This window comes from Coenobita brevimanus, chromosome 8, assembly GCF_032717465.1.
Source record: "Coenobita brevimanus isolate Jiangsu-jjx chromosome 8, ASM3271746v2, whole genome shotgun sequence".
Taxonomy (NCBI): Eukaryota; Metazoa; Arthropoda; class Malacostraca; order Decapoda; family Coenobitidae; genus Coenobita; species Coenobita brevimanus.
In genome coordinates this window covers 26,258,888-26,273,200 of record NC_136961.1, presented here as the reverse complement: position 1 = coordinate 26,273,200, position 14,313 = coordinate 26,258,888, and the positions used below count along the sequence as shown (strand labels likewise).

At 43.7% G+C, this 14,313-nt stretch overlaps 1 protein-coding gene across 1 annotated transcript in view; it reads left to right on the top strand.

Annotated features, from left to right (window-relative positions):
* The window catches only part of LOC145407125 (glutamate receptor ionotropic, delta-2-like), a 101,818-nt gene that overhangs the window by 54,164 nt on the left and 33,341 nt on the right, over positions 1–14,313 (top strand). The gene's annotated exons all lie outside the window — the stretch shown is intronic.

Genomic DNA, 14,313 nt, shown 5'->3' with positions numbered 1-14,313 from the left:
TTGACCAACGCCTGCGTGCGTATTAACTGATGTCAAGTCGTTTTGGCTGCTTTGGATGACTGACAAAGCTATCCTCTGAAGAGCTGTCTCGAGCAGCAAAGAAATTACTGGATGTCTATCCCAACGATCTGGAGACTTCATTTTCTGAAGAGCTCATCCAGTTTGCTGCCCAAAAAGTATTGGCCAGTACTCCTTCAGAGTGTTTTCACCGGTAAAGCTCAAGTAACTTATGCATCTTTGCCTCAGGATCAATCTGATAATTATGATGTAGTTAAGAGCTTCATTCTTAAGGCCTATGAGCTTGTTCCTGAAGCCTATAGAGTAAAATTTAGGACAACTTATAAACAAGATAAGCAATCCCATGTTGAGTATGCAAAAATCAAAGAAGAACTGTTAGAGCAGTGGTTAAATTCTAAGAATGTAAATTCTGATTTTGATAAATTTAAGCAGATGATTTTGCTGGAGGACTTCAAAAGGTGTATTAATAAAGATGTAAGCCTATATCTTGATGAGAGAAGAATAGATAATTTGTCTGATGCTGCAGTTTTAGCTGATGAATATGTTCTCACTCACAAGAGATATTCTAAAGAAAAAAGGAAAGCTGAGAGTAAGTACGTTGCCTCTACTCAGAGTACAGGTAACAGGAAAGAGAATAAAGATGTTTCTCAGGAAGTAAATACCAGCTCCACCTCTACATTTCAGAAAAGTAAATGTACTTATTGTAGTAAGCTTGGTCATACTACGGAGAAATGTTTCAGGAGACAGCGTGATGTGAACAAAAAGGAGTCTTTAAATATTCAGTCAGTTGGTCTAGTGTCCACCCTTGAGAGTTCCCAGAATTCTTTAACCGAGTTAACTGAACCTGCTTTGAGGGGTAAATTAAATTCTCATGATGGAGCTCCTCTTTTGAGCAGTAACGTGGGTGACACTCTCAAGAGTTCATGTGCTAATTTCCTGTCTGATGGTTTTGTCAGTCCTCTGGACAGTAATGACAGGAAATCAGTTAAAATATATCGTGATACAGGTGCTTGCCAATCCCTTATGCTGACCAGTGTTCTAGGCTCTAATGTTAATTCCTCTGATGAAACTGTAATCTTACAAGGTGTAGGGAATAATTACTTCCCTGTCCCTCTGTGCAGAGTGAATTTAGAGTCTGGTTTTGTTAATGGTTCCGTTATGGTTGGGTTGGTTGAGACACTCCCAATGTCAGGTGTAACTTTCTTACTTGGAAATGATATTGGTGGAAGTCAAGTGTGTCCAGCTCCTCAGTTGTCTAGTGAAATGATATTGGTGGAAGTCAAGTGTGTCCAGCTCCTCAGTTGTCTAGTGAACCAGTGACTGCGGCCCAGGATTGTGATGTCCCTGATGTGTTCTCTGCATGTGCTGTCACTAGGGCTAAGTCTAAAGTTACTGGTGACTTAGAGGATAATGATGATGATGATGCTATCCTAGCTGACACTTTTCTTGCTAATTTGGACCACTCACCAGATGAGGCAGTACCCCGTAGTGTTGATAATTTGTCTCGTCAAGAGTTGGTTGAGTTGCAGGTTGCTGACCCTAAGTTGAAAGGTCTAGCTAACTCTGCTTGCAGTGAGGAAGAGTCAGCTGGTGCTTCTACTTGTTATTATATAAAGTCAGGAGTACTTATGAGGAAGTGGAGACCCCCAATAGCATCAGCCGACTGTGAATGGGAGGTTGTACATCAAGTTGTCATCCCTCGTGTTTGTAGGCAGGATATCATTAGAGTGACTCATGATTCCAGTTTGGCAGGACACCTTGGAGAGAGGAAGACTGTGGCACGCATTTTGAAACACTTCTACTGGCCAGGTATCTTCAGAGATGTTTCCTGGTATTGTAAGTCTTGTCACACCTGTCAAGTTGTGGGGAAGTGTAATCAGACCGAAAAGGTTGCGCCTCTAGTTCCCATTCCTTTTTTTGAGGCGCCATTCACCCGTGTGTTGGTGGATATTATGGGCCCTCTTCCTAAAACTTCTTCAGGATTTTCTTATGTGTTGACCCTGATTGATATGGCTACTCGTTATCCTGAAGCCATTCCACTTAGAAATATCTCAGCAAAGAACGTGGTTAAGGAAATGCTAGGGTTCTTCACAAAGTTTGGTCTGCCCAAGGAGGTACAGTCAGACCGGGCAAGTAATTTCATGTCAAATGTTTTCAAGCAGTCTCTGAAAGAGTTGGGCATCACCCAGATCACGTCTTCAGCTTACCATCCCCAGACCCAAGGAGCGTTGAAGAGATATCATCAAGCACTCAAATCGATGCTCAGGAAATACTGTTTGGAACATCAGAAAGACTGGGATAAAGGTCTTCCATTCGTTGTATTTACCGCAAGAGAATCTCCAAATGAATCACTGGGCTTCTCACCATTTGAACTACTGTTTGGCCATGAAGTAAGAGGACCCCTTAAGCTACTCAAGGAATGCTGGCTGTCGGAGGAAGATGACGTCAACCTGCTGGAGTATGTGATGAAGTTCAAAGAACAGCTGTCCACTGCTTTACAGCTGGCGAGAGAGAATTTAGGAGCTGCTCAGGAGAAGATGAAGACTTGGTATGATAAGAAGTCCAGGTTACGCCACTTTCAGCCAGGAGATCAGGTTTTGACTCTTCTACCAGTGCATGGGCAACCTCTTCAAGCCAAGTTTAGTAGTCCTTATTTCGTGGAGAAGAAACTCAGTGATGTCAACTATGTCAGCGCCACACCAGTTCGTAGAAAGAACAAGCAACTTTGTCACATCAACATGCTAAAGTTATATCACGGGCGGGACGAAAATAACCCAGTCTGCACTGTAGCTGTTCCACCCGAGTCTGCAAGTGAAGTTCTCCCATGCAGCATGAGCCTGAGTGATAGTTTGGGGAAGAATCCTGATATCATGAATGATCTCCAGACTAAGCTTTCTCATCTAGCTCCCGAGGAAAGGCAGGAGTTTCGGCATTACTGCAGGAGTACCCGCAAGTGTTCCGTGCCACTCCAGGAAGAACCACTGTGTTGATGCATGATGTCGATGTTGGAGACGCAAAGCCAGTTAAACTGCCTCCTTACCGTGTGAACCAAGTGAAAGTTCCTCTCATCCAGAAGGAGCTTGGCTGCCTGTTGGACCACAAGATGATTGAGCCCTGTCAGAGCGAGTGGAGTTCTCCTGTCACTCTAGTCCCTAAGCCAGGTGGGTCACAGCGGCTTTGCATCGACTACAGACGTGTTAATCAGATAACCAAAACAGACACTTACCCTCTCCCTCGTGTGGAAGATTGCATAGACAAGATCGGAAAGGCTAGGTACATAAGTAAGTTTGATTTGTTAAAGGGATACTGGCAAGTACCTATGACTGAACGTGCTAGGGAGATCTCATGTTTTGTAACACTAGGAAAGACTTTTGCATGTTCTGTAATGCCATATGGTATAAAGAATGCACCAGCCACATTTCAGAAGCTCATGAATGTTGTAACAGAGGGTTTGGCAGGGTGTGTTGTTTATATTAATGATGTATTAATCTTCAGTGACAACTGGAAAGATCACCTATGCCATGTCAGTAAATTTCTTGAGCGTTTGGTTCAGGCTAATCTTGTAGCTAATTTATCAAAGTGTGAGTTTGGTCAAGCTAAAGTTCAGTACTTTGGGTACGTAATTGGTGATGGACACGTTGCACCACCAGGAGCTAAGGTTCAGGTTACAAGTGATCTTCCCAGACCTAAAAGTAGGAAAGAGCTACAGAAATTTTTGGGAATGGTAGGTTATTACAGGAGATTTGTTCTTAACTTTTCAATTCTTGTATCACCACTTACAGACCTACTGAAAAAGGGAGTTAAATTTGTCTGGACTGATAACTGTGAATCCTCTTTCAGTAAACTTAAAGCTATCCTATTAAGTCAGCCAGTGCTCGCTACTCCAAATTTTGCTAAGCCTTTTAAGATGGCTGTTGACGCAAGTGATACAGGAGCTGGGGCTGTTTTGCTGCAAGAGGATGATCAGGGTATTGAACACCCTGTATCTTATTACAGTAAGAAGTTCACTCCACCTCAAAAGAACTACTCAACTATTGAGAAAGAGCTTTTGGCCTTGATTTTGGGTTTACAGTATTTTCCATTTTATTTGTGTTCTGGTTTTGACCCCATAGTCATTTATACCGATCATAACCCACTGAAATTTCTTAGTAAGTTTAAAGATAAAAATCAGAGATTGACAAGATGGAGTCTACTTCTTCAGGAGTATTCATTAGACATACAACATGTCAAGGGGAAAGAAAATGTTATTGCAGATTGCTTATCTAGACTTTAGACATTGTTTTAGAGTAATAAGAAATTTCCTTTGTAAATTTCTTTTTTTTTGTGGGGAGGTGTTACATAGCCTATAATTTCATCATCCTTTGTATAATTCTAACGTACAGTATGCTGCATGTTTGATCACGATTCGCCTCGTGGCTTCCATAGTGACCAGGCTAGCGTGTTTTACCTCACTCCCCCCTTCTTCCCCCTATAGTAGAGTAAGTCATTCTTTCTGTTGTTCAGAGCAGGATTGTCAACTCTTTGTCCCCTATGGCTTCATTTGCGCGTCCTTCTTACAAGTTGTATCAAGCTCTGCCAGCCCCTATATAATGAGCTCAGTCTCTGCATTAATTGCCACTTAGATCTACTCCTCATTTTGTTCACATCTCTGTCCTCCCCTGTACAGTTGTTATTATTTTTGTGAGTGCTCAGGAAGTCTCCAACCATCTGGCTGCTGTGTAATTTGAGTATAAGTGTTATTACATTTTTTCTTGTACTGTATAGCATAAGGTGTTAATTCGTAGGCCTGGTAAGGTTTTTGTGATTCATGTGGAGTTTTTGATGTCAGCCATTATTGATAATATTTTGTATCTGTAATAATATATCCTGCATTAATTGAGCATTATCCGGTTTTCTCATTTTATCATGGCTGACTTAGATAAATTTACTCTTGCTAATTTTGTGTTAATAGAGGCTATTGCAGTTAACCATATATTTAACCTGTTTTTTGCCATTACATTATCCTTATGAGTCCTGAATGTTTAGTTGTTAGTTTGAGCATTAAACTTTAACTTGTAATTTTACCTAACTCTTTTGTTTTGAACCTGGAACTTTGCAGGACAGTAGTGATTTTAGTCTCTGTTCCGTAACAATACATATATATATATATATATATATATATATACTGAGCCTTATAAAAAGAAACTCGTGAAGGAAGGCTTTTTTTTTGGGGGGGGGAGATTATTTCAGGGCTCAAAAGTTTGATTTTCTCTTATCAAGCTCTAGTTATCTTTTTTTTTCTTCTTCTTTTTCTGTGACAAGTTCTAAATTTACCTCAGTAACTTAATATAAATTGGTGTTCTGGTATTACTCGAATGCTACGTAAGAAGGTCCTCCTTCCTTTCATTCTGATTAAAATGGAAAAGCAGACAGGCTTGAACACACACACACACACACACACACACACACACACACTCACACACTCAATTGCAGCTTGGGTAGAATGATGATACAGGTTCAAAATTCCCATAAATATAAAAACACAAACTTCCATACCATCCCTTGAACTCACCCTGTGCGAATATTTTTTTACTCTGTCATCATCTTCATAATTAATATTATCATTATTATTATTATTATTAGCTTAGGTGAAGTTGCAACTCGCTAGGTAGGTGGATGTGGAGGAGGGGGGGGTGTATCATGTTTCTCTCTCATGAGAGGAACATATGAATGCTTGCTTGAATTAATAATCTATTTTGTCAAAATAACCACGTTATGGAAATATCTCTGTACACTTTTACTGCAGTGAAACTGGCAACTAAGTGTGGGACTCCTTAGACCTGCCATACGGCGAATTATATTAGTTTTGATAAGTTATTTGTGGTAGGTGGGGACGCTCACCATCCACTCACTTGATGTAGTGCTGCTCTCAGGTGTCTGCCCTTTCCTCTCCTCCGTCCTTCTTTCCTTCCATCCTCTCCTGTCTTTCTTTCCTTCATTCTTTCCTCTTCTGCCTACGGGTGACTTTACACTGCCTCTTCTGTCTTTCGTTCCTTCATTCTTTCCTCTTCCTTCTGCATGTGGGTGACTCTACACTGAGTGACAAGCCAAATGGTTTCCATGTACAACAGGGAACCATTTACCACGCTGGGTGGTAACCATATAACCAAAATATGGCGCCTGTTGGTTAAGTGGGTAATTACGGTACTCCAATCGGATTGAGCCATTGAAGGTTTATATCCAAGAGATGGTTGGGGTTTATTGCTCATGTGATGCCATTCAGGGATGAGTGAGGTTGGTCGCTCTCATCTTAAATGTCAGGACCATCTTGCCTAGCCCCGGGCTCCTACGCTCCTCATGGGACGAAGTAGGACTGGTTGATGGATGGATGGATATGTCATATCATAATCGCTATTATCTTTATTTCCAAAAGTACTCAAAAGTATCGACACCCTGCCATCAGTATCGATAGCCTACCTCCGATACTGGGCTGGTATCGAAATATTGATACTTTGGTATCGATACGCACCAGTGTTGTAGTCAAGACCAGGCACCTCGAGACCAAGACCAAGACCAGACTCTCCGAGACCAAGACCAAGACCAGATCCTCCGAGACAAGACCAAGACCAAGACCAGACCCTCCGAGACCAAGACCAAGACCAGACCCTCCGAGACCAAGACCAAGACCAGACCCTCCGAGACCAAGTCCAAGAATTAATGTGTCTGCTGAAATAATGAAAAGTAGCTGCAGCCTGCAGGTGCTGCATTGCTGGTCAGTTTTCACGGGTGTCTCGGTCTCTAGAGTGAGTGCACTAGTAAACCAATCACCCAGTTGCAGATTATGTATCGATGCGACACGCTACATCTTTTAAGTGAATTTAAGTTGATTATCACACATGAGTTAAAATGAAAGAGAGAAGAGGGCAGTGGGGATAATTCCCGGGGCCAAAACTCAAGAGTATGGAGGGACCAGGGCCCACACCAGGACTGTGACAATATTGCTTCTTTTTCTGGCCCGTTTCAAACGTTTTCCAGGCACCCTAGGGCGCGGTCATAGCTCTCTACGGCCCTGCACACCGATGTTAACGGCTTTTGTCAGTTTATTAAGTTTTTAAACTTTTGAAAGTAGGTTTTGAAGTCATAATGTATGGTGGTGTATATTTTGTCAGTGCCATCGTACTCATGGATAGCTGTACCTTCCTCATGCGAAAGCTGGTTTTTGAAATACTAATTTCTTCTCTCCGAGCTTTACCTGTGCCCAAATGTTCCATACACAATATATTAATCTTTCGTTTCTCGTGAACAGTCGAGGGGGACTACCTATTTTTCAGGATAATTACACAAGAGACCGAAGGGGTTTCGGGATACAGAGGTGGGAAGCAAAAAAAATTCATAAATATGAAATATATATTTTACTTCCGTAAGTGCTCCAAATACTTCTTACTGTCGTACCCACTATTTGTTTAAGAGAACAGTTTTCACTAACTTTCCTTCTTGAAAGGGGCCCTCATTCAATTCTGCTCACTGCCCTTCTTGCTGCTACAGATGATTTATCGGCCCCCAGGTGGCACCCCCACTTTATTGGGGTTAGAAGCGCCACTGGGCCACATGGCCATGGCTCTGCGCTCGCAGGCGAATAAGTTGTGTGAAATACGAGGGTGGCTGTGAAACACTGGAAATTATTCTAATTTCTTCTTAACCCCTTAAATGGGGATCGTAGTGTTTGCGACGCTCGGCGAAAAGGACATAACGGCGGATCATCGCGTTTGCGATTCTAGTAAATTTTGAATAACTGCGGGCAAGCAGGCTCCAGCTGGTATTGTCTATCAGTACCGCCACCCTTTAGCTACTTTTAGCACACTTGACCTTTGTACCACTGACCTCGGTTGTTGCCAAGTATCATTTTTTTTACCCACTCACGCACCGCTGCCCGGCCCCCCCTCGTCGTGCGATATGGCAGCGCACGGACAGCTCGGACGTGTCAATCTGTGCCTTCCTCTCGCAAGCACTTTATGCTAATTGGAAACGCTTGTTTCCCCAGTTGTCACACTAGCATTTTTTCCCGTGGTTTGCCCCTGTTTAGCGTCAGTTTACCGCAATCTTTGAAGGTGACACCATGTCTCACTCAAGCTCTTCCGAGTCTGTGCCTTCCAGCCCTCCAAAAAAGGGCTTTGTGACCTCTACCCTGTCCAAACCCTTACTAGGAATTGCTAAGGGCCTTAGTGACTCGGCTATAGGCATTGAATTGTTGAAAGCATCAATGGATTATGGTAGTGACGTAGGAGTTTTATCGAGCCTTGCCGAGTCAGACACTCTATCGAGTGCTGAGTCTGAGGTGCCTGAAGTGACAATTCCTGTGCCCAGCACCTCAACAGGCAAGGCTCCAGTGAAAAGGGGAATAGTGTATGGTAAGGGGGCCAAGAGGAAGCGAAGTGGTGACCCTGGTTCCCAGCCATTGTCTTCCTCAGACCGGCCATTGTCCCCTACACCAGGTCACGCTGCCGCCATACCGCCAAGCACTCCCAGCCCCATTCTCTCGTCGTCATCTTCTGCTGTGCTTTCTCCTGAGTCTTCGGAGTCTCCTTCACCACCTCGGAAGGGAAGTAAGCAGTCTGGTTTGTGTAGAGGTTTCCGTAGGCCCCGTGTTCATGCTGGTAGGAGTAGGAAAGTGTCGCCTAGTGTTAGAGTTAGTGGTAAGGTTTCTCGCACTAGGCAACTCACCACTCAGGCCACTGCGAGTGACCTTGAACCTTCTCCTTATCTCCCCACCACCACCACCACCACACAGACACGACCTAGCACAGCCTCTGCCACACGGCCTGCCTCACCCACTGCCTCGCCACCTGCCTCACCCACTGCCACATGGCCTGCCTCACCCCCCGCCTCCCCCACCCCCTCCCAGCCTAGGCAGGGCACTCTGGATGCCTTCGTGTGGTCTGAGGGCTCAGATTTTGTGCCAGAGGATCTGCCCTTTGATGCCAGTGGGTGTGGGATACAAGCTGACTTCCCTGTCCCCGAGGATGGTGAATGTCTGGACTACCTGTTGGCCTTCCTGAATAACGAAGTCATGGAGCAGATTTGTACCGAGACGAACAGGTATGAAGGGCAATCTGCTGCAGTTCGTGAAGGTGAAGGTGAAGCTGCAACGCCATCCACGTCGCGGATGGCAACATGGGTTCCTGTTATGATCCGGGAACTATTTGTATTCATCGGCTTGATGCTTCTCATGCCACATAACTTGAAGCACAAGCTCGAGGAGTACTGGAGTGCTGACGATCTTTACCCCACACCCATCTTCAACAAGTACATGAATCGTGATCGTTTCAGGCAACCCATGACGTACCTTCACTTTCCCAACGACGATGAGCCTTCCCAAACTGACCCACTATGGAAAGTGAGGGGAATCCTGAACCTGATCAAGGACAAGTTTATGACGTTCCTTCGGCCCTTCAAGAAAGTTGTGATTGACGAGTCCTTGGTTTTGTTCAGGGGCCGTCTTCGGTTCACGCAGTACGTATATTCCTTGCAAACGCCACCGCTTTGGAATAAAGTTTTTCGTGCTGTGTGACTGCAAGACAGGGTTCATCCTAGACTTCGTTATCTACACTGCCAGCAATGTGGACTTGGACAAGACTGACCCCCTTGGATCCTCTGGTTCTGTGGTGAAAGTGCTTTTGGAAAAGTACTTTGGCGGGAATCATGTCCTGTATACGGACAATTATTATACAGCTCCCAAACTCGCCAAGTACCTTTCAGAACACGGCGTCAGATCCTGTGGCACTGTCTGGAGCAATAGGGCACACTACCCGCCTTCCCCGAGGCTGAAGGATCAAAGCGGGGAGACGTGCACCTGAAAAAAGTCAGACAAAATGCTGGCTATCAGGTGGCACGACAAGAGGATCGTCAATGTGCTCACCACAGTTCACAAGGGGGAAATGCAAGCCACAGGGAAGGTCGACAGAAGGACTGGCGATCCTGTGATGAAGCCTGATGCTGTTATTGACTACAACGTCAATATGCGGCTGGTGGACAAGTTTGATATGATGATCGGAGAGATGGACTGCCTTAGGAGGAACCGTTGCTGGTACAGGAAGGTGCTCTTGCACTTGCTTGATATGTGCATGCTGAACGCCTTCATCTTGTATAAGATCAAGAACGGGAAGCCAGCAAACTACTTTCTCCGGCGTTTTTCTAAGACTTGTGTGTACCAGCTGCTTCAGCGTTTTGGGCAGGTACTGCCATCAGGTCCCAGGCGCCACTCACACACACCTCCAGACCGCCTACAGTGCCAGGACTACCTTCAGCGACACCGCCTGGAGCCACTGCCTAGCACTGCCAAGAGGGGAAAAGCACTGAGGAGGTGTCATGTGTGCAGCCACACTGCCAGGCAAGACAGAACATTTAGGCGCACCTCCTTGCAGTGCAAAGAGTGCAAAATTCCCCTCTGCGCTTACCCGTGTTTCTTTGACTACCACAGCCTGACTAGATATTGAAAATAAGGGTAAGAATCTTGTAAATAATACTGAGAGTGACAGTGATACTAGTGTTTAGTTTTCTTGTACGTACTGACAGTGACAGTCTGTTGAGTGTAAATTAGTGTATGTAGTTGTAAAAGCACTGACAGTGACAGTGATTTCAGTGTAAATAATTGTACATAGGAATAATATAAGTATTGAGAGTGACAGTCACTCCAGTGTAAGAAGTTGAAAGCATATTTTTCTAATTTATGTTCTGACAGTGACAGTTTGGTGTGTAGAAAATATTATTTTTATAAGAAATGACAGTGACACTGATGAATAAGGTACTAAACTGACAGCGAGAGTGAAAATGAGCGATAGAAATGAAGTGCGAGTGGCCGACAGGAGCGAGAATAAAGTGCCTGCCGTAAGGAAGAATAAAATCGCGCCGCGGTGGTCTTTCTCATTCCCGCTTCACAATACTGGCAGTGACTGATTTTTATGGCCGTTATAGTGCCCAGCGAGCCTTTGCGAAGTACTATGAAGGAAAATAATGTAATATACGTGTTTTTAGCTGTGAAAAGGGAAATGTGTGTTCAGTGACGGGAAGACCGCCGCCATGCTGCATGTCGGCCGTACGCTCCGTTGATTGTAGCCTTATTTTCAGTGCTTATTGTACAAATACGAATTCCAAACTACCTGTACGTTGTTGTATAAAGTGTACTGTGACAGATTGAGGCTGTGGTAGAGGGGAAACCGGGTTGCTGGAGGTGTGAAAGTGAAGACTTTGTTACCCAAATATGCAAGTCTCCACAAGTCCTTTGGTAGTCCACGAAGGCTCAACACCTGTCTCAGGAGAAAGCTGAATGTAAGTACTATACTATATGCCATAAAAATTTTAATGTTCTAGGGTTAATCTCTGATTTTTGGGAAATATTTTCCCACAGGTACTCAGACCCCGCTACAACCCCGCCACACGGGGGGGATCGGCTGTACACGGCCGCGTTTAAAAGGTTAAAAGGTCACAGAAGTCACTGAAACCCTCCGTGATAGCCAACTGGAAGCTCTGAAGGGTCATAACTCGAAAGGTTGGAGGCCACTGATGTCTGACTTGGCCCCCATCGCTCCAAAATCCTGGTTACGCCCCTGGAAGGAAGGAAATACGTTTACAAAATTTAATATATGTGAACAACTGAACATCTAGGTAAAATATTTCTGCTCTCATTGCATCACTGGCATGAAGAAACAAACATAGGAGAATAGAAATTTTTTTGGTTACGTTTTCTGAACGAACTAGCTTAACCTGTGGTGTACTGTATGTGTACGAAGGATGCAGGGACTGCATACACTATACACGTATATGGAGTACACGGAGGTGAACAGAGCTGCAAACATGTGTGCGTGCAAACGGAGATTATCACTGCGAGCATGGCCACGTCATGCATGCTTTCTCGACTCGCATGCACTCTATCGGCGCTTGCAGGGCTCAGCTCGTGCATCATCACCGTAGTGCTAGCCAGGCAGTATCTATAGACAGTACAACGCTGTATGGCGCGCCATGAATCGAATCAGCCGTGATTTTTCTCTGTGTATGATCATAAATTCCGACCTTCTCCATGCCGCGATGCACTTTGTAATGCTGGTCTCGATCTGGTCTCCAGCCAAAACTCCAAGACCAGAAGCTTCGGGACGAAGAATAAGACCAAGACCACGTCAAGCGAGACCAAGATCAAGACCAAGACCACATCGAACTGGTCTCGAGACCTACAACACTGATACACACACCCTTCCCTAGGCAGAAGTCTGAATCAGTAGGACACATCCCAAGGAGAAGGGAAGACGTGCTTCGCAAGAGGTGTACTTTGTTTTATTTATCCTTCCACTTACGCAACTGTTACCATGCCTAGGCGAAAGAGGTGCAGTATAAAATGGAGTAAAATCCTTGAAAAGGGCAGAGAAGAACGGATCTGGAAGAGAAAAGAGAGACAACAATCAACACCTGTGCAAGGTTCCACTGTTTCCCAGTCAGCTGGACCAGGCGCACGTGACTTCAGCCAGCAGCCACTCCTGTCAAATCCAGAGAAGAGGAAACTCCCTGTTTCTCATAAAACTGATGCTCATGTAGAAAACGATGAGTACATAATACTAGAAAAGAGTTACCTGAATACAACAGGCTCACTAGTGACTGAATACAAGAGGCTCACTAGTGACAAATTATTATCTGGTTGCTTGCATGGAAAAACAAAAACAAAATCCAAATAAACATTTACACTCTAGAATATGGTGTTATTGCTCAAAGTTCGAAAGTGCAAAGAAGCAGATACTGGACTTTGCAATTGCTAAGGCCTTGTGTGACTGTAATATTGGACACATGAACGGTCATGTTGGAACTGAGCTTGGATTTTCAGCAACTGAAATAAGCGAAAAGTAAACGGAAACAGAGAGACAGAGAGCATGAGTTGGTGCGGAAGAAAACTTCGTCGGAGGAGTGTTGAAGATGCGGGTGACTATAGTGCGGGAGCCTTTTAAATGACACCACTGTTTAAAGGTCGGCTGTTAAATCTGTAATGGGCTTTTTTTTTAGAAGTAACTTTTTTCTCTTAAAATTGTTATAACTCAGTTGTTTTTCACCATTTTGAGTTTTTTTTTTCTTTTTTGCAATTTGAAGGGGAATTCGTATATGATACTTTGGTAAGAATGTATATTCAGTCATTCATGTTTTCTTCATCAGAAATCACATGCTTCTCTGGCTATTTATAAGGAACAGCTTATGATTATCCATTCAGAGGAGAGATACTGAATATTGGTTTGCTGTTAATCGTTGCTAAAAGGCTATTCTTTCGTAAGAAAATCAGCAAAAAACATTTGTAAAGTACTGTTCATCACAAGGTAGTCATTAGAAAGTGAAGTAATAATTTTCACAAAGCTCAAGTTATTTCTTGAATTATTCAAGGAAAATATGTAATACTCCAAGAAATTATACTTCATTACCAAGGGAACTGTCTGGCAGTTTCACATGTCCATGGATGAATTGTGATGTACCGCTCAAAAGGCAGAGTGCCAGCCCCCCCTCCCCCTTAACAGTGAGTAAATAGACGTGTGGCTAATTTTTACTGAGCACTCGGTCGTCCCTACTATTTTTATACTTTTCTTCTCTTGTTTCTGGATCCTTCGCACACTATATAGTGGGAGAAAAAAGGGTGAGGAAGGTAAGTGATAATTACTCACTGGAATAAGTAGGTTATTCTTGATAACTCCCGAATGATACGTGCATAATATTAGTAAAGTATATTAAAAATGTAAAATGCTTTGTTCACTTAATTCTCTGGTCTTCATTACACTTGTATTACTTGCATCCATTTACCAAATTTCTAGAGTGTAGGGAATGGGGGTTACTTTTACTCATTCAACCTCCGAGTAAATGAATGTGTGGTGTAACCTATCAAGGAAAGATAATCGAGATGCGTCCTTTTTAGTGCCAGTATTTCACATGTATACTGAGGGAGCACAATTCAAAGTAGCATAATCTCAATGACACAAAGAGATACGAAGGGTGGTCTCTTGAAATCGTCAGCAAGCCACCCAAACATGGCTACAAATATGTCTACAAGAGTGAATCAATGGCACGCAAGACGGAAATTCTCCGTCTTGTGTGCCTGTGTGTGACTCAGTCTATGTTCTAACTGGAAGAACCTGAATAGATGCAAGTTTATCGAGCACTCAGCACTGGTTGTTGCCACAGTCAAGTGCATCTCAGGCCGCTACCCTAAAATTCAGTATAGGCCCCAGTGTAACTCAATTAAGCGAAATTAACATTATCCTCGTCCTGATAAGCTACATAAAAAAATCTAAATATGCT